This window comes from Castor canadensis, chromosome 10 (genome assembly GCF_047511655.1).
Source record: "Castor canadensis chromosome 10, mCasCan1.hap1v2, whole genome shotgun sequence".
NCBI classification, from domain to species: domain Eukaryota; kingdom Metazoa; phylum Chordata; class Mammalia; order Rodentia; family Castoridae; genus Castor; species Castor canadensis.
The window spans coordinates 141,684,079-141,706,812 of NC_133395.1; the positions used below are offsets into that span (position 1 = coordinate 141,684,079).

At 46.8% G+C, this 22,734-nt stretch overlaps 1 long non-coding RNA gene across 2 annotated transcripts in view; it reads right to left on the reverse strand.

Annotated features, from left to right (window-relative positions):
• Positions 1-3,736: 3,736 nt before the first annotated feature.
• The window catches only part of LOC141411543 (uncharacterized), a 50,099-nt gene continuing 31,101 nt past the window's right edge, over positions 3,737-22,734 (reverse strand). Inside the window, exons 1-3 of one of the 2 annotated variants that reach the window (XR_012436382.1) lie at positions 16,982-17,111; positions 7,638-7,729; positions 3,737-4,993 (exon numbers count right to left, since the gene is read on the reverse strand). This is a non-coding gene — a long non-coding RNA (uncharacterized lncRNA). Of the gene's footprint in view, positions 4,994-7,637; positions 7,730-16,981; positions 17,112-22,734 lie in introns of those variants that run through there. The other variant, XR_012436381.1, reaches the window with a different exon arrangement.

A 22,734-nucleotide genomic window follows, 5' to 3' on the forward strand; every position in this document is an offset into this window, starting at 1 on the left:
CCCAGCTCTACACTGCCCTGTCACAGATGCTTCCTGGTCATCACACAAATCCTGGGGAAAAGACTCTTCCTTAAGAAAAACGGTTTCTGAAATTTCCACCATGAAGTAATTGTATGCCTCCTATTCCTCTTTAGTTGTACTTTATAAGTAGTGATTTTAAGAGAGAGAGAGAGAGAGAGAGAGAGAGAGAGAGAGAGAGAGAGCACTAGCACTACAAGAGTTAGTTCACAGTGAATTTGGATGTTGACAATTCCCCAGACGTCCTCAGCTTGGCACTATAGGGAGATGATGGACCCTCTAAGAGGTGGGGCCTAGTGGAAGTGAGTGTGCCTTTGAAGGGGGCTGTGGGACTCGGTGGACCCCCCTTCCTTTTCTCTATTAGTTCCTGGCCCTCCATTGACCATTCTGCTCCACCACTGCCATCAGAGGCCTGAAAGCCATGGGTCTACCCACCCCATCGTGGACTGAGATTTCCAAAACCATGAGCCAAAATTAACCTTTTCTCTTTGTAAGCTGACATCACATGTATTTGTTACAGTGACAGAAAGACAGCATACTCATCGTCAGCCACTTCTCTTAGTTTTTAAAAACTTGCTCTCATGAAAAGAACTAATCAATCAACCAAAATGATTTATAGGCAATGAGGTTTTAATGGTGGGGTTTCAGGCTGGCAAGAGTGTGGAAGGGAGGGAGGATGAAGAGAGGGACGCAGAGAGGACAGAGCTGGACATTGGTGCTCCCAGTGCTCTCTCTTATTTGAGCCCTTATTACCACCTGTGGAATGGGCACTGCACCCCCACCTAAAAGATGAGGAGACTGAGGCTGTAAGATCTTTGGGGGACTTGTGTGAGATCAACCAGCTAGAAAGCGGCAGAACCAAGACATGAAGGGAACTTAGTGACCCTGACTTCATGTGTTGAGTTCACAGTATGTTCCCTGACCCCCTGGGAGGTTCCCATCTCCTGGCCTCCACCAGCTTGGGCTGGGCTGGACCCTCATATCCAGTGGGGCTCATGTGACCCCTAGCTTAGGCTGGCCAGTCCTGCTTTTGGACTGTGGGAATATTACATACCTATAAAAAAGGACCATGATGGAGACAATGCTCTCTATTTGGACACAATAGAAAAACTAACAAATGAAGCAGGGAATATGAGCTAAGAAAAAAAGGTGAGATGTGGTATTTTAAGTGAATCTGCTCCTGGTAAGAGGTGTGACCTCAGTTATGCCACTTCATCTCTCTGGGCTTCAGTTTCCTTAATGTAAAATGGGTTGATGTCTTGGCTCAGCCTATCCCACAGGGTTCCAGGGGGTGTGAAATAACCTACTGGGTGTGCAATCAACTCTAAACTGGAAATGTTTAGTAACTAGGTAACACTGTGATTATAATAAAGTATTATCAATTGCTTTCTGAGCACTTCTCCTAAGGTAAGCTGTTGCTAAATGCTCACTGATTGGACTAAGAGTATTGAGAGCAGCTCTGATCATGGGCAACTCTCCTGGAGGTCAAGAAACAGCAACAAGGGAATATCATATCTCCCTTTGACAGCCCCATCATGAAAATACTAACCCTCATAGATGCACCCCTCAGTGGGGTGGGCACAGTCCCACTGTACAGCCAAGGAAGACACAGATCAACTCACCAGCATCCCCTGGCTTGTCACACTCCAGACACACCAGATTCTTTGCCCCTCCTCACCCCCCCAATCCCCACACAAAGGATGAAAACAAGTGAGGCTGTGAGTGACTCTGGCATTAAAATGCAACCCAACAATCTAGGATAAGGTCTTGGTGAGCCAAGACCTCATTTATAAAGCCAAAGAGAACCCCGAGGAGAGTTAATTGAAGTGAGAGAAATCCCAAAGAATTTAGCACTCCATTTGAGAATCTATTTTTGGCTGAACCAAGGCGAAAAGACAAAGGAAAGTGCACCAAAATTGAAGAGAAACTAATTTGGAAGACATAATAGAGAGCAAATGTTTCAGAGCCCTGGAGACGCGATTATTCAAGAAATAATTAGATGCTATCCTGGGGGTAATAAAAGCTAAAAATGAAGAGGAGAGAAATTGAAAACTGCCAGAAAGGTCACTGGCTGCTCTCAATATTTTTTCTCCTTTACACATTTGAAGATAAAAGAATTAATTTGCAAAAGAACAATAAAAATCCCATAAAGTACTTCAGAGGAAATTGAGGCGGGAGGAGCTACATAGCTCACCCATCTGTTCTAGGTGATCCTACTGGAAAGTCCAGGGCCAAGTGTGTCTTGGACCTAGGGAGGGTAGGCAGTGCCTTCCTCAGATGGCTGGACGAGAGGAAAAGTGCATCCCTCGCCCAGGCAGAATGGACCCAGCCTGGAAGGCCAGCAATGTCTTCTGCTAAGAGCCACTGAGTGCTTTCAGGCTGGAAGGCCAGCTGGTCTCTGTGGCAGCTGCTTTTTTCTACTACTGTGGAGTGAAAGCAAGAGTAGCCACACGAATGGCATGGCCATGTTCCAATAAAACTTTATAAAAACAGACCGCCTACAGACCATAGTTCACTCCATCCACCTGAATTAGTGCAGTAGTTTCCCGGCTTCCTGTTTGCAGTCTGACCCTGCTCCCATGCATTCAAAGACATGGGCTGTTAAAAGAATCTTGTAACTAACTGTAGTTACAGATGGTGGCAATGACAGAAATACACATCGTACTTTCTACGCCAGACGTGGTTTTCAGCGCTTATGTAATACCTACTATCATTCTGACAACCTTCATGAGGAATGTACACATTTACAGATGGGAAACTGAGGCCCAGAAAGGTGAAGTAACTTATCAGCACTCACACAGTCCATGAGCGGCAGAGACAGGATCAGGATTTGAACAATCCAGACGGTCTGGAACCAGAGTCCTTGCTCTTCACTTATGTTACTTTTTATCCCTTCCTGTAGTTTACTACCTCAAGTGCGATTGGCTCCAAATTCTTCATGGACTTTCCACAGCTTACAGGATCAAGTCTAAATTCCTTTACTCAGCACACAAGGTCATCGGAGACTTGGTGCTTCTCACCTCTCTAGCCTGATCCTTCCCAAGCCTCGCCTTGCCCCTGCATCCAGAACTACTTAAAAAGCCCTATGCATCTATGCTTTCATCTATGCCCTCCCCTCTGCCTGGGATTCCTTTCTCCCCCTTCATTAGCTGACACCTATTTCCCTGTCCAGACTCAGCCCAACAGTCATTCCTCTAAACAGCCCTCCATGACTCCTGTTGCCTATTCCAGTTTGATCAAGTTACTTCATCTCTTTGGGACTTAGCTCCCTATTCCTACAAATGGGCTGAAGAGCAGGGAATGGCTGATATCTTTGGTAGTCACTAACACTTTAGTATGAATTAGCTTAGAAGATTAGATTGGTTGCTTAGAAGTGTCTAGAAGAAATGAGAAAACATAAAAAAAGTTTGAGTGTAAAGGATAGAGAAACTGTATGTTACATGACTCAATTTCTGTTGAAAATGTTGATGCTACCATGCTTGGAGCACAGCTGGGTTTCGCTGGGGGCCTGGCAACCTGTCTCCCTGGACCAATCTCTGTCCTTCAGACCTGTTGAAGGGGAACAACTGCTTCACTTGAACCCAGAATTTCTAACTCCAGAACAGTGTGATTTTCCCAAGTGTGTACTGGATAAAGAACTGCCTTTGTCTGGCTGGACAGCTCAGTGAAAATACTCCTTCAGAAAACCAGCTCCTCCTTTTTTCATTCTAACCCCCAAGGAAACTCTGATCTAAAAATTGGGATTCACATCTGATTTTTTATATTTTATTGGCAAAATTAATTGTACAAAGGGGTTTCGCTGTGATGTTTCCACACATGGATGTAATGTACTTTGATCAAATTCACTCCCTCTGTTACTCTTTCTTAACCCCTTTAATAGTTGTTAGTAGGTTTCATCGTGCTATTTCATACATATATAATGTGCCTAGTCATATTTGCCCCATCATCCTCTTCTTCCCCACACTGCCCCCCAAAGCGCCTCCCTTTTGTAGCTGTTTCACATTATTATCGAATCTGATTCAAATCTGTTATTCCCCCAACTCAAAACCTTTCCCTCCTTCGTCCATCCCTCCTTCAAAAGCAGCTGGCTTATTTCACTTAGTGTGGTGTGACGATAAATGCCACATGACCTCACCTATTTATGGGATCTGAATAGTCCCATTCATAGAAGCACAGTTTGGAATGATGTTTCCAGGGGCTGGGGACGGGGTAGGAAGGTTGTTGCTGCACAGGAGGACTGAGTTCTGGAGCTGTAGCATACAGCCATGTGGCTACAGTGAACGAGCTGTATGGTAGACTTGACATTTGCTACGAAGATAGAGCTGACATGTCTCATCACATATACACAAAAACAGCAACCAGCAAACGTGATGGACATGTTAATAGCTTGATCTGGTGATGTTTTCACAATGCATATGCTTCACAAATCATCAGGGCATGTACCTTAAAAATATACACATTTCAGCAGAGTACCAGGGGCTTACACCTGCAATTCTAGCTACCTGGGAAGCTGAGAGTAGGAGGATTGCAGTCCAACACCAGCCTGGGCAAATAGTTTGCCAGACCCCATCTCCAAAATAACCAGAGCAAAATGGACAAGAGGCATGGCTCAAGCAGTTGAACAGCTATTTGCAAAGGAGGAGTCCTTGGTTCAAACTTCTACTCAAGAGCCAGGTGCCATTCTTTGTCAGGTGAGTGCTATCAGGGGCACATGTATTCTGAGATCCTCTTCATTGCCTGACCATCCCCTGTGCACGCTGATGAACGTGACAGGTGTGAGGGGCTCAGGGCAATTCTTGTGTTCACTGTCTTCATTCCAGGTCCACTTCCTGGCTTGGACCACATCCTCTTACCTCCTTTATACTCTTCAACTCAGTATTTTTCTTCAAAACAACTCACTTTTATTTAAATGAAGTTCTCTATCAAATAAACCTTATGAGAAATCCACGTGACTGGCCAAAATTAGAATATGCAACTGTAAAAACAAAATAAAAACAAAAACGGGTTGAAGCTAGAAGGAGACTGTCACCTGTCAGAGACTCAGGCCTAGACCTCCCCTCTTTGACCCTTGCTCTTGATGAAATGTGACCAGCAGGTGCGTCAGAGACTCATGGAAGTCTCTACAGCTCTAAACTGCATTTCTCCAAAATCTGAACTCATTTTCTGAGTGCTGCACGAACCACCCTTTGGAAGATCCTTGTGTCAGTCAGCTTTCGGTCACTATGACAGACGCTGGGGATATGTCAACTTATACATAGAAAAGGTTATTTTGGCTCACAGTTTTGGAGGTTCCTACTGATGTTGACCCCTGACTTTGAGCTGACAGTAAAGCAACGCACTGTAGTAGGGAGTGTGTAGTAGAGAAAAACCACTGACCTCATGGCTGGAAAGCAAAAGGGAGGAAAAGGAAAGGGTGGGGTCCACCAATCCCTTCGAAGTTATGCATCCAGTGATCTAGAGAGATTCCACTACGTGCCACCTCCTGTCAGCACCATCACCTCCTAATGCTGCTAAGCTGAGGACCAAACCTCTAACCACTGGGGCCATGGCAGATGGGAAGGGAAGGAGACTTCAAGGCAGCTTTGGGGGCGAGTCTTGCCTCACAATCTCAGATGAGTCTCTTCTACTCCCTGGAACTCACTTTCCTTTTCCTAAGAGAAGCAGCTGACTTACAGGATTTCTGACATTTAGCATCCTTTGGACCTTATAGTTATCATTTTAGTATAAGTTAATATTCCACAAAACACACACCCATTTAACCCTACTGTAGGACATTCATATGGTTCCTGGTCTCTCACAATTCTAATGTGTTTCCTCCACACCCAAGAGCAATTTTTCCTTTTTAAATTGTCACAGGTAAATGTCCAGAATCAGATTCCTGGTTTAAAGCATGTGGTTCTTAAATTTCCATGAGCCAAGGCTGACACCATTTCACAGCTGCACACACAATGCCTGGGAGGATGACTCTGGAAACAGGCCATGTGTTAGCATTGTAAATATCTGAAGCTCTTTTTAGACTTATGAAGCAGTCTGGGGCTTTGGGCGGACATGTGAACTGAAGGGGAAGATCAGGTCCTGCTTCAGGCAAAGCCGTGATTTGGCTCAGAGCTCAGCCCTGGGAAGCTGCAGTGGCCACAAACATTCTCCCTCTTTCCCCAAACCCCTGCTCTTCTCTCTCCCCAGAGAGAGAAGACTTCATACAAGAAACTTTCCCTCAATGGGATTGGACTTTGAGCACATGATAAAAATGAGAGCACACAAGGAAGGGGTGAGGATAGGTAAGACACCTACAAAACTAACTAGCATTTGTTGCCCTTAACGCAGAGAAACTAAAGCAGATACCTTAAAAGCAACTGAGGTCAATAGGAGAAGGGGACCAGGAACTAGAGAAAAGGTTAGATCAAAAAGAATTAACCTAGAAGGTAACACCCACGCACAGGAAATCAATGTGAGTCAATGCCCTGTATAGCTATCCTTATCTCAACCAGCAAAAACCCTTGTTCCTTCCTATTATTGCTTATACTCTCTCTACAACAAAATTAGAAATAAGGGCAAAATAGTTTCTGCTGGGAATTGAGGGGGTGGGGGGGAGAGGGAGGGGGCGGAGTGGGTGGTAAGGGAGGGGGTGGGGGCAGGGGGAGAAATGACCCAAGCCTTGTATGCACATATGAATAATAAAAAAAGAAGAGATGGGTCCAGTGTCCTTAGGTCATTGGGGGCATGCCCTTGTCGGGGACTGTGGGACTCGGGCCTGTTTTTTCTCTTTGCTTCCCGGCCATGGGGTGACCAGTTTTGCTCTGCCACATTCCCCGCTATGACGTGCTGCCTCAGCACAGGCCCAAAGCAACAGGCCACTTCATCCCGATTTGGAACCTCCCAACCTGTGAGCCAAAATAAGCCTTTTGTCATTACAAACTGATTACCTCAAGCACTTGTCATGGTATCAGAATGCTAACAACACAGGCATGGAGCCATTTCAACTCAAGTTTTCAGCGTCAGATGGCAAGAACATTTTCTAACAACATGACTGATTATGAAGAAGAGTTTTCTAGACTGGAGAATTTTAGGATTACTCAAGTTCAAATTCAGAAGTGCAGTGTGAATCATTTTTTTCAGAAGATAATTAGAATGTGTGGCTTCCTCCCCCTAGAGGAAAGGGATACTCAATCTGAGAAAAAGGGAAAAAAAGAGGGGTAAGAGAAGACAAAGAGGGAAAAGAGATAAATGTGAGAGAGACAAGAGAGAGATAAGACAGAAGAGAATGTGTGCCTTGAAGGATAAAATCAAAGAATAAAAAGAAGAAAGTTTCAAGCCTAGGTTGAAATCATTTGTCTAATAAATCATTTAAGAACACGGGGACCCATAACTTGTTGTAAATGCATGAGTGTTTCCAAGGACGGCGTGGTTGAGGAGCCTGTGGTTGAGGAGCTGGACTTGGCGGGAGAACCAAAGCCAGGAGCAGCTCAGCACCCTGGAGAGCTCCCAGCCGGCAGCAGGCTCAAAGCCTGGCCCAGCCAAAGTCTTCCTTGCTGATCTTTTTTTTTTTTTTTTTAAACTTTTTGGCAGTACTGAGGTTTGAACTCGGGACTTGGTGCTTGATAGGCAGGCACTTTACTTACCTTTTCTGCTTTCGTTATTTTTCAAATAGGGTCTTCAATCTGTGCCCGGGCTAGGCTGGACGGTGATCCTCCTATTTACACTTCCCATGTAGCTGAAATGACATGCATGCATCACTATCCCCAGCCATTACTAATTGAGTTGGGTCTCATAAACGTTCTGCCCAGGGCTGGCCTCCAACTGCCATCCTCCTTACCTCCGTCTCCTGAGTAGCTATGGTTACAGACATTAGCCATCCTGCCCACCTCCCTTTCTGAGATTTAAAGGATCACAGCATTGGTCTACTTGAAACCTGTCAGCCAGGGATCCAGAGGCTAACGCCAGAATCTTGGTGTGTTGGGGTTGAAAGTGGATATTCCCCATCTCCCTCTGAGATACCAACCTCAGATCTGACACTTCAATCCCACCCTAGCTGCTGACATCTGAGTCCAGTGGGTTTTTATTTTAGAGACCATTGGTCCTGTACTCTGCTCATATTATAGGCAAGAAAGCTGAACCCCAAATAAATGAAATTATTTGTTCAAAGTTACCCATGAGAGGATGCCTCTTGAACGAAAGTAGACATGCAAAGGGTTTGAGGGCCTCCACAGAGGGCAGTAACGGATCCTTTGCAGCTCCCACATGGTATCCCCATCTAATGGCCCCAAATTAGTGGTCCAAAAAGACTCCAGGGTTTACATTCTTTGTCTTCATCATCCCTTGCTTTTTCTCTTCTCCCCAGCAGAAAGTCTACAACAGAAGAGCCATTCTAACACAACAAATGGCCTACTTTCTATGAATAATGATCACTGTCCTTGCTATAGCTCACAGGAGAGTGGTTGACTAGAGAAAACACACAGACCTAGAACTATGGTGGGCACAAGAAGATGAAGTGTTCTGGATTCTGGAAAAGAGAACGCTGTTTCAAAGTAAGACCATCTCTTACCCTAGGCAGGCTGTCTCCTGAGGCCTACAGGACACACTTTTATGTGTCTGGCATTGGGTTTTACCCCCAGTGTATATTGTGAGAGGCATGAAAATGTGGTCTCCTTTCTCCTTACCTAGGCACAATGAAGCCAGAAATTCTCCCTTCAGATGACATGTTTTCTTTTGGGTCAGGCATTATCCCTTCCCATATCCTCACTTGGAAGGCAGCCAGTGGCTGGAAGACACAAGACTTCCAAAGCTGGCCTATAGCTTCAGGCAGGAAGTTTCATAAGTGCCCTGGGACAAGGCACAGTTGGTGTAAGTCCCTTTTCCTCATGTTTCTCACACCCACAGTGGCCTAGCTCCATTCACAACCCCTTCGTGGTAATACACCTGGTGCTTCATATTCCTTATCTATGGGAGAAACCTGCACCTTTGACTGAATACTAGAACCACCTGGAGATTGTTAAAGAGAAAAAAGAGAAAATGGTGCTAAGGCTGTGGTCTAGACTACCTGACATTACATCAGAATTCTGAGGATGTCCTGGGCCTCAGCAGTTTTCAAAGCTTCTCAGATGTGGCCAGTGTAGCCGAGGTGAAGAGCCATAGCCCTTCTGGAGAGTAGAGAATAGCAATTCAGCCACCTCTGTCTCCCCTGGCCTGAGCACAGTGCCATAGGAAGCAGTTTTAAAAATAACTACTCCACTGGCTTCTATTGGGAGTAAAACTCACAGGCCCAAAATGGCAATGCTGACCAGTCTAAGATTTATTGCAGGAAAGATAAAAGATAGGAACAGCATTAAAATGGGGATATGCATGACCTCCAAAGATTGCCTCCTAGCAAGGGGTCCTGGGAAGCCCGGTAAATTCCAGCTGTCATACTGATGACACAAAACCATGTCCATGGTCCTTGGTCAGATCAGGAACTACTGGAGTCTGCAGCTGAGAAATAAGATCTAGGAATCACAGAATGGAGTGTAAGTGGGGGTTTCTTACACCTTGGTGGTCACTTAGGCACACTTGCTGTATAAACCAGAGCCCGCAGTTCTCGCTGAGACCAGCTACAGGTCTTCATCTTCACTGTCAGCAGTAGACAAGGCTGAAGGACAGACACAAGTCAGCTAAAACCTGCCTTGGTGCATGGACACCCTCTTTGCCTTGATGGGAGGAGGGGTCAGTGTTGTGCTAGCGCATCTTTGACTTAAATCAACAACCCAGGTCAATTCCAGATCTGCTGTGATGGACCCTCAGCTCACCTGTGAGCTCAATGAATACAGCTGTTCTTAAGCCTCAGTACTCACAGTATGGCCCTGAACCCACAGCATCATGGTCACCTGGGAGACTCTCAGGCCTCTCCTGGGTCTATCAAATCAGATCCTGCATTTCAACAATGAGTGCACTGGGAAAGTCCTCTGCACATTCAAGTCTGTAATGTGTTGGCTTAAAGCCTACCACACTCTTGCTACTTTGTCTTCCCACTTCTCAGCAGGCCCTGACCAAGTCCATGCTGCCCGAGAGGGAAGCCCCCCTTTCTGGGGTCCAGTCCCCAGTCCTCCAAGTCAGCCCAGGCAGGTTGGGGTCTCCTTCATGGGCTGATCCAGGTCTATAGCCTGGTCCCCTCACTGGGGACTTGTCATTACAGAGGGCTTGGTGACCTTGTGCTGTGGTACAGGGTCATTGGGCCCAGGGGACCAGAACGCAGTCTATCATGGTCTCTTTTTTTCCACCCAACACGTGAAGATGAAATCAGATTAGAGCTGCAGCTGATGTGGCTGGCAGAGAAATCAGGGCGATAAACCTGCTGTAAGGACCACCGATCACACAACAGCTAACACTGAAGAGACTATTCCTAGCTAGCATTTATGTGGGCATCTGCTAGGCACCAGGCACCAGGCACTGTGTCAGGCCTTTATTCCCATTACCCATCCCTCTGCATGGCCCTATAGAATAGATGGTCGCTGCCCCATTTTACAGGTGAGGAAACTGTGTCTTAGGTTAGGATCCTGTTCAAGGTCACTAAGACTGAAGAGGCAGTCCCAAGTCTTGGATCCAGGTATCTGGTTCAAATACTCACTCTCACCTCTCACCCTGCTCTTCTTTGGGAACTGACCACTCCAAACATTCTGGGGTTACAGGAGTGAACATGCAGGTATAATTCATACCGTCTGTCTCGGGGGAGCCATTTCTGAGCACATGTGATGGGCACTGTGCATTGTTTATAGTCAACCACTTGTTTATATGACAACCCTAAAAGGTGAGCGTGTTATTGTTTACATTCGCCACATTGAAGCAGGGCTCAGAGAGGTTGAGTAACTTTCCCCAGGGTTACACAGCTGGTCCACCCCAGGCGTTTCAGCGGCAGCTGAAGTGTGCATTTCCGAACAAGTTTGGAGTCCTCTCCACTCCACCAGAGGAAGAACAGTGTCCTCCTGCCACATTCTCGAGTTCCTTCAGGAAATTTTACTATTTTCACTTGGCTGACTTCGCTATGACTTTCCCTCTCTGCCCATCTCCTTGTCTGAGTATCATGCTCTCTATCTGTCATGGCCATTGTGATGATCAAACAAACCACAGAGAAGTGTAGCAATGATGGGCTGGATACCCGCCAGTTACTTCCCTCAAATTTCGGGATGGTTATGGGGTTGTGGTGAAGCCACCCCCTTATTGGGAGAACTTTTGACTATGAGCAATATACCCTAGCTAGGGAGTCCCAGGCCCGAGACACAGTCCCTCTGGCCCAGCCTTGACTGTCCAGCGTCTGAGCTCCAGTGGTGCTCAAAGGGCAGAGGCTGTCCAATAGTGCAATACTGTCCTTGGCCACACGAGGGTAGCACATACCCATACAAAGCCTGGCTCTGTCCAGGGATTCCTCGGGATGGGGATACTCCTAGGGCTTTCAGAAGGAAGAAGCTGCTGAGCTCAAGCACAGACAGCCAGGACAGCTCTTCCTGCTGTGCCCACCCACCCCACCCAGCCCCATGTTCCTCTCCCCTCCCTTTGCTTACAGTGTCAAATCCTTTCTCTAAGGCAAGTGCTTAATTTGAGGGTTAAAACCACAGGCTACCCGCCTTCCTGATCCTTTCCATTCAGCACATGTTTAGTGCACCCTTGCTTCATGCGACACACTGTTCTAGGTGTTGGGGAGTCTGATGTTGCAAAACAGCAAAAGATTCCTGTCCTCACTGAGCTCAGTCCAATGGAACTTATTTATACATTTTATCATGTGAAATGTTCAAACCTACAGAAAAGCTGAAAGAACTGCACAGTGAGGACCTACGGACCCACCACCATTATTGAGCCCATCTTACTTTCTTATGTAGGGATGTAGACATTCCTAAATCTCTGCTTTAAATTACAACCTGGAGTTCAGTGTTAAGTTCACGCTCTTCTGACAGTAAAATGAGCATTGAGTAAAATGAACAGATCTTAAGTGAATCACCAAATGAGTTTTGAGAACTGTAAATACTTGTGCTCCCAAATAAAACCAAGACAGGAAATGTTATTAACTGTCTGATTAGTTTGGTTACTTAACCTTTCTGGATTAGTTTCCACAGTTCAAAAACAATGAAATTATTGAGAGAATTAATTGAGATAATACACAAGGGTGTCTAGAATACAATGGGCACACAAATTATATGGTCAGCCTGTCTGGAGTGCCATTCTCCCTTCATTAGTTCCTAATTATGTGACTTTGGGCAAGTAGCTTAGCTCCTCTAAACCTGTTTCCTCCTCTGAAATTAGTCATAAAATAAGCTTTTTACCAATGGTCTTAACTCTGGCTGACCACTAGAGTCAGCTGAGGAACTTTTAAACATAGCAGCAGTTCCCAATTATTTGGAAACATATAAATATAGTTCCTGATTGGAGAATGGGGTTAGAAGAAAAGGGTTCAGTTAACTCTCCTGCAGATACTGCATATGAAGTACACTTAATGGTCTGGGGATGTAGCTCAGAGTAGAGCACTTGCCTAGCATGCGGCCAAAACCATGGATTCTACCCCCGAGCCTTGCAAAAAGAAAAATAAAAAAGTACATATAATCTCCCTGGGCCCCATCTGCACCATGGGTTTGTTCAGAAGCACAAGCGGGCTAAGAGATATGAGAGGAGTTTGAGAACTATCAAGTTCTCACTCTTCTGAGATATTATTTATATTATTTAGGAACACTGAGATCAGATAAGACCTTCTAAATCTTAATTCTAAAAGAGGGGAATCAAAGCACAGGGAACAAACTTCTTATCACCTCTGAGTGAATTCAACATGATTCCTCAGATCCCTAGCAGTAAAATCTAAGCAATAACTCATACCTTACCTCCTCACTCAGCCTCTCCTAACACCAGTCTCTTTCTCTTTCTTAACTCGTCTGCATTACTTAATTAGGAACTTAATAAGTTCTCATGTTTTATATTGTGTTGAAACAAAGAAGTAAAATTTATGGCACATGTACCCCTTCTACTCATTCCTGTACCCCAAAAAGACATTAGTACTGGATTGTTGAACTTTTCCCCCAGTCCATGACTATCTTAAATGTGTATCTCAGAGTTCTCAAGCAGACGTAACCTAATCATCAGGGTTGACAGGTGAAACGAACTTCTTTTGCCCTTTTTTCTGATATAAAATTTGGGTGAATATTGATTTGCAATGTGAGTTGCTTTATTTCTCCAAAGAGTATCAATTCTTCAAGGACATATGTTATTTTCTTTTGTATTCCAACAAACTTCCAAGTATTTTGAAAGGAAGATGTCCTTAGATTACTCCTCAAGCTGCAAAAGCAACATGCCATGGTCTCTGAATAAGACAGTCTTGACTTCTAAACATGGCTCTGTCACACACTGGTTGAAAGGCTTGGGGCTAAAGGACTTTGATTCTCTGAACTCGGTTTCCTCATCTGCAAAACAGAGCAGGATACCCTCTCTCTTGAAAGAATACTGTGAAGATTCTAGGAGCCCACGCACATAATGTCTCTAGCACAGTATCTGACACAAGACAGGTGCTTAGGAAATGACATCCCGTGTTATTAGTATGCTTGTCAGGTGGAGAAAAGAGAATGTAAGTCACGTCTATGAAATAACGTCAGATTCTCTCACTAGAGCCTGACAAAGTATAAAAAAAGACAGCCATGTGTGCCTAAGACAGGTGAGTGTATGACAAGTACACATCACAGTACATGGTGGCTAATATAGGTATTTGTTACTGCAAAGGGGTATCTTTTGGGACAGAGCTGGATGAAGAAATGCTTGGTTGAGCCAGGCGCCAGTGGCTCATGCTTATAATCCTAACTATTTGGGAGGCTGAGATCAGGAGGATCCCCCAACCAAGGCCAGCCCAGGCAAATAGTTTGTGAAACCCCACTTCCAAAATAACCGGAGCAAAAGGAACTGGCTCAAGTGGTAGAGTACCTGCTTTGCAAGTGCGAAGCCCTGAGTTCAAATGCCAGGAAGGACGAAAGGGAGGGAGGGAGGGAGGAAGGAGGAGAGAGAAAGGGAAAGAAAGAAGCAGAAAGAAGTGTAGGTAGATGATTGGCTGGATTTGTATCTGGAGAGCATATTATAATTTAGGAGAGCAGGGGTAAAAGTTTGGTCATGCCAACTGGCCAGGCATGTTGTGGAAGTACCTCGCTGCAGGCAATCGAAGGAAGGCAAGCCTGGCAGGAGGGACTGTGGTGCCAAGAGGGAAAGAGGCTGATGAGCCATTCACACTAAGATGCAAGGCAGGTCCAGTGGGTGTCCCAGCAGGCAAGTAGAAGAATATAGCCACCTGAGAGCAGATAACAGGCAGGGATCTAGGAAGGCAGGACGGAGAGTCGGTACCCACTGATTGTGGATATATGGTAGGGGAAGCCAGGCTTGGGGTCAGGGAGAGTAAAGAATAAGAGAGTGAGGTACACAGCAGGCGTTTGGGTCTGAAAATGAGGCTAGTTCAACAGCCAACAAAGATACAAGGTCAGAATCTGGGTCATCTGTGCCCCAGAATCAGCAGTCACCTGGGGGGCCATGAACCCCCTCCGTTGGCTGCCCTTGTGGCTCTTGGTACCTCGGCCCACCAGCTTTCCCCAGCAGCCTTCTCTGGCCCAGCAGGGCTGAGCAAACATTAACTTGCCTCTCCTTGTCAGCGGCTGTCAGAGCAAATCTGTGACAGCAGCATTCATCCCCGCTTCAGGAAGCCGGTGAGGCTGGCGCTTCGGGGAATGATCAGATTTAGTGATGCCTAATATTCCTGGATGACATCAGGGGACTTGCTCCCTGGCCCACACAACAGAAAGTGGGACTGGAAAAAAACCAAAACAAAAAACAGTAAGAAAGAATAAATCTATCCAAGTGCCACCACCTTTATCACACTGGAACTCTTTACCATAACTAAGAGCCCTTAGTTCTCCTCCTTAGCTGTGTCACTAAATTGCTGTGTGTGGCAGGAATCCAGGCTTTATTTATTTCCTGACCTATAAAATGGAGATAGTCACACCAGCCCTGACAAATGGGGCAAAAATGAAGCTCTTTGCAGAGCACAAGGTTATATACCAGAGATGACAGACACATGTCCTCCTGGGTGTCAACTCTGCTTGATGATGGTACCCGGTCATTATTGAGAAGGACTCTGAAGTTAAAGCCAAGTTGAAGCACAAGAGTGCTGTGATCACTGAGCTATGCCTGACATGTGTACAAGATTGAAGGGTGCCCCTTCCTATACTATTTGCCATTTCTGTCCTAAATGGTTCTAGGGTATCATTATTGCTGTTTCTTCTTCATTAGTCTCAGAGCAACACCACTCAGAGGCCAATGGAAAGATTCTGTCCTACAACAATTTTGGCCCTTTCCTTCCTTCCTTTTTTTTTTTCCTCCATCATGTTTTTTTTTTTTTTTTTTTCTGGGCAACACAACCAGGTGATAAACAGGACAATTTCCGAATCAGGATTAACAAGTATAAACTGGAAGGGCAGAAGGAAGTGGAAGTCAAGGTCAAGTTGGCAAAGCTCCCATGCATAGAGGCAGCACACACAGAGCAAATGGACACAAGGCAGGAGCTGGGACGGTGGGGAAGGGTTCTTCCTCAGCATGGAAGTCAGGCACATCAGGGGTCTGGGCCTGGGGGACAGGGACAGCCTGAGGAAACTCAGTAATGGAAAGCAGGCAACACCGTCCGCCAGTGCTCTGTCCAGTGCTGCACTTCCTAGCTACATAGCTCTGGGGGGTTCCAATTTGTGACTAAACCTCACTTTCCTCACCTATAAAACAGAGATCACAGTTCTACATCCAGGGGTTATTGTGCAGACTGAGTAACTCCATCACCACAGTCCCTCCCCACCAGCTTCAGGCCCCAAGTTCACCTTCAGACCTGGCCCACTAGCTCCATCCAGGAGACCCAGAGCCAAAGAAATGCAGTGAGCCTGTGAAAGATAAAATGCTGTCTGGGCCACCAACTATCCGCGACCTTTCTTGTCCTCGTTCTCCATCTCTGGCTTGTTCCCAAAATTCCAGACTCTAAGCATCCTTAGATTTAGACCTCTCCATGCCTAGGGTCAGTCCCTTCTGACACCAGCTTGAATGGCACTGGGAAACTTGTTTCCTTGTTCACTTTGTTCACTGAGATTGTTCTAGAACTGGAGCCCTGAACAGAGATGGCCATATTTATACACTTATCTCCCAGGGTCCCAGCCTCTTCCCAGGATCTCAGTGCTCATTTGGGGGTGCTGACATTTCTGGACTACAAATCCTCTCTCTGGGGTCTGTGTCCTCAGGAAAGGGGAGGAAAGAGTGGTTGCAACCTGGGTGTCAGGCTCAGGGCCCTGCATCCCAGTCCAACTGGGCTACCTCCTGGCTTGGAGACCCCGGGCCCCTCCCTGGGCCTCAGCTTCCTCATCTGACCATTCCCTCCCAGCAGGATAGCTACAGGACCAAATAAAATAATGTAAATACATGCAAGGGCTCTGTAGCCTACAAAGTACTAGACATACACTAAGTTGTGTCTTCCCCCAAATCCACAGCCCAAAGTAATTCCTAGGGGCCTATTCTGGTCGGGTAACGTCTGAGAAGCAGATAGGTCTGCCTCTGAGTCACATTCCATGGTCATTCTACCCCATTTTGCCTCACTTTCAGCTAGGTTCACTATTTACACCAGTGAAAAGAGGCTCCAGTTACTCTCTAGTCATCCCATTACTCTCAGGCCTCAGGGTCTTTGCTCAAGTTCATTCTTCTGCCTGCAATGCCTTTTTCCTACCTGTTGGGCAAAATCCCATTTGTTCTTCAATACCCAATGCCAGTGGCGGTTCCTTTGGGAAGCCTGTCTGTCTGATCCTTCCTCTCCCAGGCCGGAGTGTCCCCTCCCTCGAACACCTGTGTCTGGAAAGCTGAGTTAGGATGAAACCGCCGAGAAGGAACTGAATGGGCACAAACCAGGTGCTCGGCTAGGGTGTGAACTTGAGCCGCTGGCCTTCACCTCACTCACCCGGTACTGGCCTCATAGTCTCGGAATTCGACACAAACCCTCCATTCTGTTGGGCCGGATTCTCCCTACTACTCTCCCACCACGGGGAGGAGCGCCCCGGGCAGTCTCTGCCTCCATGATCCCGTGTGTGTGTGTTGGGAGGTGTGGCCATGGGGGGCCGTGGTCACAGGGGAGCCAACCAGGAGCACCGAAAGGCCGCCCGTCGCCATGGAGACGGGCGCGTGGGCCAGCCAGGCCTGGGCTGGTCGGTGAATGAATAAACGTGGCCCATTTTTCTGCCTTTGTTCGGAGCCTCCCTGCGGCTTCCTGCTGTCAGCCCCAGCTGTGGGGAAGGCGGAATTTGCCTGATATCGCTGGGCCGCCGCCTGGCAGCGCCAAGCCTGGCCTGGGCCGCCCCACGCCAAGATTCATGCCCGGCGAACAAGCCACACTTTGTTCCTGTGGGAAAGTCCAGCCTCTCAGGAAAGAGCCCTCTCTCGGCCGGCCCCGAGTCTGGAGATGCAGGGAGGCGAACAAAGACTCCATCCGCTGGCGACGGTTCATGGGCCCCAAGGTCCACCTCCGCGCCTCACTCGGTGAGGACGGCTCTGCTCCTGGAGGCGGAAGGCCAGGCCACCCCTTTGTCCCCCCTTATTCGGTAGCCCCCGATGCAATGCGTCCGGCAGAAGTTCTCGCTCACCTGCCCTTGCCTCTGGCTGTGAACAAGGCATGAACAGAACCCAATCACGGCACTTGAGGCACCGTGAGGTCCTCTTGTCCCCTGCGACTGAGCTCCAGAAGACTGGCAAACACTCCTGCCCATGCCCCATGTTTGGGGGACGTCCTAATAAGCCATTGTCCAGAGAGTAGCCCTGGCCTCATCCGTAGCCCTTCATCAGCCCCAAGCATGCTTGAGCCCAAGCTTCCCCCAGATGTCTTAGTGAGCATATAGGAACACCGAGTGACAGGCAGAAGTCAGGCTCTCAGCCAAGGGCATCCCACTCCACTGGAAAGGTCCTCATGACGGGAATTCACAAACTCAGATTCATGAGCACAGGCGTGCATAGGGAAAAAACAGGCAGGTAGCATGAAGGAATGACAGCTCAGGGACATGAGGACTGAGGTTCTTGCTGAGGCTCTCAGGCATCCCTGTCTTACCTGGTAGGTCCCCAACAATTCCTATGAACAATTTTTACAGTATGGGAACATGGATCCAGCCTTCTTGGATCTTCTGATTATTTTCAAAGGAAGTTGGATTCTGATGTAAAATTTCCCAATTTATAAAAATGCAAAAATTTTGCACTTAATTTTTGCATTTATTGCATAATTTATGGTAAAAGAACAACAGATTGTTAAAAACTGTATGTAAAACATTGGGATGAGAAACGAATTTAGCACAGTGGTTACCTCTTGGAGATAACCGGGAGGGACTGAGTAGGGTGGATATTTATCACATGATTCTTTGTGTCTTACATGTGCATTATATATTTCTCTTTGGAATACATGACAGATAATCCATAATAAATTATTTTTTAAAATACTTGGAAACCACCAGGAGTCGGTGGCTCAGGCCTGTAATCCTAGCTATTCAGGAGGCAAAAATCTGGAGGATGGTGGTTGGAAGCTATCCTGGGCAAATAGTTCATGACCCTATCCTGAAAATACTCAACACAGAAGAAGGCTAGCGGAGTGGCTCAAGTGATAGAGTGCCGGCCTATCAAGCATGAGGCCCTGAGTTCAAACCCCAATACCACCAAAACAAAAACAAAAAACATGGAAACCAGGTAACACCTGTTATGCAGGCCACCTGTCTGTGATACCTCCCCTATGGCTCAGATAACAATAGCTCCATTTCACAGACGAAAAATCTTCAGGGTTAAGGCATTTTTGTCCAAGATCACACAGCTCTTACTGATTGCCACTGTTTTGTTCCTCTCAGAAACAGTCTGAGATGAGGAATGGAGGGCAAGTGATCCCAGAAAACATCAGCTGTGGAACAGCAAGTGAGACAGGAAAGAGAATAAAGTCAAAATAAGGTGTAAGTGCAGTGGTGAGGGCTCTCCAAAGAGCACAGTCAGGACATCTACATGGAGAGGTACACAGAGACGCATACTGGGGGAACTGGCTCTCATGACAGAGGCTGAGAAGTCCCACAATAGGTGTTGAGAAAGCTGGAAACCCTTGCATGCCGACAGTGTGGCTCGGTGCAAGTCCAAAGGCCTCAGACCTGGAGAAACCTATGATGTAACTCTTAGCTCAAGGCTGAAGACTTGAGAACCTGGGGGCTCCCCGGCACGAGTCCTAGAATCCAAAGGCTACACAACCTGGATTTCTGATGTTCAAAGGCAGGGGAAGAATATCCCAGCTCCAGGACAGAATGAGTTTGTATTTCCTCTGTCTTTTTGTTCTATTGAGGCCCCAGGCTGATTGGTTAGTGCCACCCACACTAAGAGTAGGTCTTCCCCACTCAGAATCCCATCACATGTCAATCTGCCCTGGAAACATCCTCAAAGACCACCCAGAAATTGCATTTTACCAACACCCGAGTATCCCTTAATCTAGTCGAGTTGACAGCAAAACCAAGTGAATAGCCCCTTTGGGCAGTGGAGCTCAGTCCTGCTGGGGACATCTGGGAGACAGCAGTCTCCCTGTGCTATCTCTGGGTTATACTGCCTGATGGACAAGGAAGTTGAAGTGTTTATGCCCACCCCCATCCCCACCCCACCCTAGTCATCATTTCAGGGTGGCTCCCAGCAAAATTCCTTCCCCAGCATTTCTAGCCTGCTGCTTGTAAGGCACAGTAGCTCTGGAGCCAGAGAGAGCCCACAAGAAGGGATGCAGGGCTGGCAGGTAGAAGCCAGGCAGATGTGGAAAGGGTCAGAGTGAGGAGGGAAACAGGGCCTGCAGAGGCTGCTGCAATCTTGAGCAGACTTGAATCCAAGTGGCTTCCTGCACTATGACGTGACTTGCTTGCTCAGATTTTCTTGCTTGAGCAGTTTCATACCCTCCACCTACTGAACAAAACCCTTGTACAGATGGGGAAGGTCTAGGAAATCGTGTTTCCAAAAGTCCCACAAGATCCTGACAAACACTGAAGTTCAAGAACCATCAGCCTAGAAGAGAAAGAGTAGCTTTTAGCCTGCCATTCGAAGTTGCTGCCACACTCTGCATCCACCCTTTCTTCCCTTCCCTTCCTGTCCCAGCCCCTATACCTCAGTCCCTTCAACTTGCTTACTTAGTCTTAGAGGAACAGCCAGACCTGGGAAATGCAATGCTTGCAGAAAAGTTCATGTGCAGCAATTTCAGACTTGTGGGATTTTAGAAAGTGCCCAAAATGAGGGTTTCTGAAATTACTCCATGTATCTCTTCTTGGCCTTAAGATTGCTTTTTATAAATTGAGATGATGGAGATGTTGCTCTCTTCCACCAAGAGGCATAAAGGGAACCAATTCCATCTTGTAACCCAGAACATAAGCTTTAATTTTATTTCCTCTGCAGCCAGAGTAAAGCTGTTCATATTTAAACTTGTGCTGATCTCCCCATCTTGGATGTCAAGGGAACCTAAAAGCCTCCCTCTGCTTCCCCCTAGTTTATCTGAATCAAATTCTGTAAAACAGACAGGGCAGTGAAAGCCTGGAGCTCATCAGGGTTCTTTAAGACTGGGGACATACCTGCTGTATGAGTTACAGCATTTAGTGAGCATCTGCCATGTGCCTGGCATGACACTGGGTCACAGGGTCACTGATGTGAGCGACCACCAGCTCCCAGTTGCTGGGAGATAGATGGAGCAATCACTTCCCTGCCTGTGGTGAGTAGGAAGGTTCAAGGGGCAGGGCTGTGACCCTGGCTGTGGTGCCTTGGCCTAGTGAGGTGCAGTTACACAGCAGCATGGTGTCCTCCTCACCTCACCCAGGCATGAGTCAAGATGAAACTCAAGGCAGAATCCAGTAGGGGAAGTTTGTACACCAGCCCCTCCTCACTCCTAAACTCTTCCCTACAAATGAGAGGAATGTGGGCTTGTGAGAGTGGGCACAGACACTCCAGAGATTCAGCCTCTGGGGTCCAAGGATCTCTCAGGGTTCTGTGCACTGGGGGAAACACCACATTGACAGCTCAGAGGACTTTTGTATCAAATACTCTGCTATGTGACAAGAAGGTCCCTGGCCACATCAGGGATTAGTGAAAAGCTCATTCAGACCAGGGTGCCATGGTTTTACTTAACACTACTCCTAATGATAGACATTTCAGCCCTCCTGCAGGAAAGGCCAAAGGGACAAGACCTGAGAGGTAAAGAGTGTCTCCATAAGTGGGCTTCTGGATTCTCCTTACACACTTTAGGACACATGGGTGATGGAGCCTACACTGAGCTAAGAGTTTACAGAACAATGAATTTTGAGACAAGTCATTCCATAGGGCAAGCCATTCCAAAGGAACAGCAGTGCCTCTGTGGCTTTAGGAAAAGGTTCATGATCCAGGAAGTCTGAAAACATGCAAGTTGCCGCAGGAGCCCCAGAAAGGTGGATGGGAGACTGATAGGCACTCATTATTAATGTTATGTAAGGGGCCAAACTTTCATTAAGGTAAAGGCGGACCCATATGGATTGGTGTTCAATGACAAATATGGTGCATGCCCCAGTGTGGACTCAGGCCTCTGGCACCTCCTTAGTCTCCATACAGACACTGAGATGCCACCATTTCAGTGTGGTATGGAGCGTCTACTGGCATCAGAACCTTGACTCCTCTCATTCTCTGGAGTTGATGTTCTCCCTGGCCCATCAAGACCATCCTGAACTTCCTGGCTGCAGCCTGTCTTGCTCAGCAAGTGCTGAAAACTGCTATAGAACAATCCAGCCCTTCTTGAACACTGACTGCTGTAGTCAAGTTAAGCCTGCAGGAGGCTGAATCATAGAGTTCTCAGTCCCCTAGCAGTAGTCCCAAACTTGGCTGCCTGCTAGAGTAAGCAAAGAAGGTTTAGAAAACACCCATGCTGAGTCCCACGCCAGAAATATTAATGCACTGGTCTTAGGTATAGCTTGGGCAACAGGATTTCTTTAAAAGTTCCAAGGTGACTCTAATGCTCAGCTAAAATTATGAATGACCTAGAAGGACAATAAAGTGACCCAACTGACTATCTCCTTCTTTAAAGCAGTAAACATGGGATAAAAGACCCTGAGAGGCCCTGTAGCTAAGGCACCTGTTTCCCAAACTCATTTAACCATAGACCTCTTTCATCTCCCAATACGTATGAACATTGGAGAAAACAGCATTCTGTAGAACACAAGTTAGGATATTTTGGGCATACAGCCAAGAGTCCACAGAATAAAGAGTTTTCAGACAAGCCATCCTGCAGGATGAAGGATTCCCAGGGAATAAAGGCTTCACAGAGGTAGAAGATCATTCTGACTTTTGTCCAAATGTAGAATTGTAGAATTGATCAAATATTCACTCTTCCTACACTGACCTCTGGCTTGTCCATCTAACTCTTGCTCTGGAAATGATGTGTATCCTTCCTGGGTGGAAGTTTTAAGAGCCACTGCTTGGAGTCCTGGAATTCTCTGTTTTCCTTTTATCATGAAGCAGAAACATCCCAGACAGGGGCAACTCCCTTAATCTGATCCCAGAGTAAAGAAGATGGGACAGATGAAACTTGTCCACCTCCAGTGGACAAGTAAGACTTGAGCAAAAAAGGAATTTGTGTGGTTGCAAGCCATTGAGATTTGGGGGAACCACTTATTACCATAGCATAAGTTATCTTATGCTAACTGATGCACCTAT